The sequence below is a fragment of the Mustela erminea genome, chromosome 7, assembly GCF_009829155.1.
Source record: "Mustela erminea isolate mMusErm1 chromosome 7, mMusErm1.Pri, whole genome shotgun sequence".
NCBI classification, from domain to species: Eukaryota; Metazoa; Chordata; class Mammalia; order Carnivora; family Mustelidae; genus Mustela; species Mustela erminea.
In genome coordinates this window covers 131,771,043-131,776,229 of record NC_045620.1, presented here as the reverse complement: position 1 = coordinate 131,776,229, position 5,187 = coordinate 131,771,043, and the positions used below count along the sequence as shown (strand labels likewise).

Below are 5,187 nucleotides of genomic sequence, written 5' to 3'. Positions count from 1 at the left end.
CCCTCCATATAATCATATGTTCTCTTCCTTTCTGATGGCTGAGTAATTTTCCACCGTATGGATGGGACTGGAGGAGATTATGCTGAGTGAAATAAGTCAAACAGAGAAGATCAATTATCATATGGTTTTGCTTATTTGTGGAACATAAGGAATAGCATGGAGGACATTAGGAGAAGGAAAAAAATGAAGGGAGAGAAATCAGAGTGGGAGATGAGCCATGAGAGACTATAGACTCCAGGAAACAAACTGAGGGTTTTAGAAGGGAGGGTGCTGGGAGGATGAATGAGCCTGGTGATGAGTATGAAGGAAGGCATGGATTGCATGGAACACTCGGTGTTCTGCACGATGAATCACGGAACACTGCATCAAAAACTAATGATGCACTGTATGATGACGAGCATAATACAATTAAAAAATATGTTCTCTTATTGAATGAAACACCACTGATAATTTTAAGACTTCCTAAATTTACATGTACAGTTATGTGTATTATTCTATGTTCCTGACCTAGGCTATCAAGTATTTAATCACTAACATGAAGATATGTTATTGTTATCTCAAACATTATAAAGCAATGAACTTTCCCTCTCAAGTTTTTGTCTTGTTCTTTGTTTTCTATATTGTTAGACATTGGAAAAATTCACATATTTACTCAAGCCAGATACCTGCACATCAACCTTTATTCTTCCCTTTGCCTAATAAATGCACTGAATCAATGGCAAAATTTAGCCAATTTGGTCTCCTCTCTATCTCTCAAAATTACCTCCATACTCCATTTCCAGTCTCCTATCTTCTCTTGCTTGGTTATTAGAACAAACCCTTAACATTATTCTGTCTCAAATGATTCTGGCACATGCCAGCCAATGTGTTTTTCCCCCAAATTAAAGTGTAATAGATTCTTTTCCTGTTCAAATCATGTTAATGATGTAACACTGTATGTTAACTAACTGGATTAAAATAAAAACGTAAAAAGCCACAACCCAATCCCACCCCCCAAAACTCAAAACACATGGCTTCTCATTGTGCTTGGAGTAAAATCTCCATTCCACCGCACAGGATATAAGAAGTTTTATGATCCAGCCCTTCTTAATCATTCCACAGTTGTCTCTCAGCTGACACTCTGTTACATGCTAAGATTCAATCAAGCTAAAATTGCCTTTTCAACACTGTCATGCACTTTCAGCTCTTGGCATTTGAACTGGTTTTCACTTCGTCTAATGCTTAATCTTCATCTGTTCTTCTTTGTTTAAATTCCATTATTTCCTAATTGCTCAGCTTAGACATTACCTCCCAGGAAAGATTACCTGATTACTTAAGTTTTTTTCTAAGTTTCTTTATATGCCTTTATCACCTATGTAGTTTAGTACAGTAACTGGTACCTAGGACACAGTTATGAGATAGTAACAACTATTATTATTTTATATTCAGTGACTAGCCCCTATGATCATGTTAACAAATATAAAATAAAAAAGCTAAAGTTTCCTAGAAGAAAGTGAGTAAAAATCATCACAACTGCACCAAAAAAATCTTTGTAAGATAAATACGCATGAACTAAAATTAAAAAAAAAAATTGAATATCAAAAATATTTTAAAGGGTGCCTGGGTGCCTCAGTGGGTTAAAGCCTCTGCCTTCAGCTCAGGTCATGATCCGAGGATCCTGGGATCGAGCCCTGCATCGGGCTCTCTGCTCAGCAGGGAGCCTGCTTCCTCCTCTCTCTCTGCCTGCCTCTCTGCCTACTTGTGATCTCTCTCTGTCAAACAAATAAATAAATAAATGAATAAATAAATAAATCTTTAAAAAAAACTATTAAAAAATATTTTAAAGATTCACTCTTTGATATTCACCATTTAAAATGACAAGGCAAACTAGACACTTGGAGATAATATTACAACACATAGAGAAAAAGACTTGTATCATAAATAGATAAAGAATTCTTGCAACTCAATCATAAGATGACAAACAACCCAACTTACAAAATAGGTAAAGTATTTTAACAGACTCCTTGCAAGGAGATATGAATGGCCAATACACACGTAGAAATCCACATAATTAGTCATCAGGGGAAGCCAAATAATACCACAATGAAATATGCACTTTCTGGAATGACTGAAATCTTTAAAAGACTAAAATAAAATACAAAAGTTTTGTTAAGGATCTGGAGTAACTGGAAATCTCATCATTGATTATGCAAGTTATTGCATTAATTATGCACATGTAAAATAATAAAACCATTGGAAAAAACTTTGGGAAATTTCTTTTAAGTTTGGACATACATGTACTTTATGGTTCAGTCATTTCACTCCCAAAAATGTACCTAAGCAAAATAAAAAAAAGCAAATACATCCACATAAAGATTTGCACACAAGTGCTGAAAGGAGCTTGTATACACGGTAGCAGAAATCTAGAAGCAAGCTAAATGCTCCAGTGAAAGAATAAACAGAATGTGTCAAATCTAAACAATAAAACACTAGGCAACAATGAAAACAGGTGAGTGAATGATATTTTTTCCATGGATGTATCTCAGAATTAATTTACTGAGTTAAAGAAGCCAGTTACAAAAGTGTGTATTGTGTTTTATTTTATATGTATAAACTCCTTGAAAATATAAACAGATATAAAGAGACAAAAGAAGCTCCCCTGGGAGGGAGGAAGGAGGGTATATTCTTGGCTCAAATATCAGGCTCTTGCTTTTCTTATAGTATTTTTGTATATTTCCTTGAGTAGATGTTGCTTCATTTGCTCTATGACACTAGGGCTAATTCCAAAAGCTTTAAATGCTTTTTTTTTTTTTTTAAATAATTCTCATCAGTTTTATTGGAAAGTGGATGTGCGGAACTCCTCATGCTGACAGGCCAAAATTTAATCTTTTATGGGTGTTTTCAATATTATCTTAAACGACATTAGCTGACTTTTTATTTTTTATTTTTTATTTTTTATAAACATATGTTTTTATCCCCAGGGGTACAGGTCTGTGAATCACCAGGTTTACACACTTCACAGCACTCACCTTTTTTTTTAACAATAAAAGCTCTCAATGGATTGTCAGGGTGTTTTCGATAATTTTCAGTTACTTTATTGAGAAAGCTATATTGATTTCTTTTCAAGTGCCCAGTATACCAACATAGAGAAAAAAAAATCAATTCACTTACTAGAATTTTAGCTGTCCATTATGTGGTTTCCTAATTAGAATGTTTAATTTTATTTTTAAAAAATGAAAAGCAAATATGCTAGATATGTGTGCTTCCCCCCCTACAAGACTGCTATCATGTGAGTTATGTCATTTTCCTAGATGTCATTTTCCTGGATGAAATTTCACTATGAGAGACATCTCAGCAGCATAGTATCTACTACTAATTCGTTATTCTTTCCAATTCAGTTTGAGCACACTATGGCCCATGATAGAATATTCATTATTAGTTTTGCACTGAGCCCATCATTGTATTTATACAGGTGATAGTTCTATTCCAGAGACTGTACACATGAAAAATTTTGTATGTGCCTACTAGGTCTTCTGCTCTTATAGACAGAAACGAAATTGGCTATCCTTCATTTCTTGGTCCTTTTTTTGTTTGTTTGTTTGTTTAAAGATTTTATTTATTTATTTGAGAGAGAGACAGTGAGAGAGCGCGTGAGAGGCGAGAAGGTCAGAGGGAGAAGCATACTCCCCATGGAGCTGGGAGCCTGATGCAGGACTCGATCCCCAGACTCCGGGACGGTGACCTGAGCCGAAGGCAGTTGCTTAACCAACTGAGCCACCCAGGCACCCTCTTGGTCTTTTTTTGATCATCAGAGATGAAGGTGGTAGCTTGAATATGTGCAAGTGGAAAATACATTAGTTGAAAAAATTATAAATATGGAAAATAAATAACAGTCTCTATTTTTTTTAAAGATGTATTTGTTTATTTTCAGAGAAAGAGAACACGCATAGAGGGAAGGGACAGAAGAGGGAGAGAGAATCTTAAGCCGGCTTCACACTGAATGGGGAGCCTGATATAGGGCTCAGTCTCACAATCCTGAGATCATGACCTGAGCTGAAATCCATGACTGGATTTCAGTCCATTCGTAACCGAATGAACCACCCAGGTACCCCAACAGTTCTAGTTTTTAATTAACTGTGAAATCCAAAATGTGACAAATACTGCCTGAGTAGAAGCAGTGGCAGGAGACTGTTCTTGTAAGGCTAGTTTCCATGAACATAATATAATTAAGGTTTGATACAGAGATTAGAGATAGAATGAAGAATCTGTTTCATCAAATTCATGAAATTTAAAATTTAGAAATTGCTGACTCTATTATACTCTACATACACTACTTAGTCCGTTGCTGACTCATTGCTTAGCACATAGTATGTGTTAAATAATAAATGATAATAAATAATCTTATTTGAACAAGCAAGTGAGGCATAAATCTTAATTACTGCATTTTTACAAATGATCACATGAGGCCATGAAGGAGTAAGAAACTTGTCTAAATTCACACAAAGCTGGTGTATTGTACGAAGCACAGACTAAGAATATTAGCAAATATGTTTGAGAGAATGTGTTTCATTTAAGGTAGCAAAGCCCCAGATAGAGAGCAATGTGCAAGCCCCGTTTAATGACAATAATGATGATGATATTGATGATGATTGTGTTTATACCACTGTATATTTAAAATGTGTAAGTACTTTGCTGTGTGTACATATATGACACACCTACATAGATAAGGATACACTTATACTGTACAGAGTAGAAAGGAGGGGCACAAAACAAATAAGAAAAGTGAATAAATAAAGTAGAACAAATATGGGAAGACTGAAAACAATAAGACAAAGAAAACTTTTGGATCTAGTTATTAATGAATTGAGCAATACTATTAACTCCCTACTGAAAATGAATTGGCTGTAATAACTAGAATGACAGCTCTTTCAGAAATCACAAGTATATAAAGAGTTTGAAGATGTTGGCAAACTTTTCTGAATCAAGTCTAATAAGATTTGGCATAATAATTTATGTATTCAGGGGCGTCTGGGTGGCTCAGTGGGTTAAAGCCTCTGCCTTCAGCTCAGGTCATGATCCCAGAGTCCTAGGATCGAGCCCCGCATCGGGCTCTCGGCTCAGCAGGGAGCCTGCTTCCCCCTCTCTCTCTGCCTACTTGTGATCTCTGTCTGTCCAATAAATAAAATAAATAAATAAATAAATAATTAT

At 35.3% G+C, this 5,187-nt stretch overlaps 1 long non-coding RNA gene across 1 annotated transcript; it reads right to left on the bottom strand.

The window, feature by feature from the left end:
* Positions 1–211: 211 nt before the first annotated feature.
* Positions 212–4,805, bottom strand: LOC116596592. Its single transcript, XR_004288204.1, has 3 exons — positions 4,796–4,805; positions 4,715–4,719; positions 212–338 (listed from the first exon to the last, which is right to left on the bottom strand). It is a non-coding gene; the product is annotated as an uncharacterized LOC116596592 (long non-coding RNA).
* Positions 4,806–5,187: the final 382 nt, after the last annotated feature.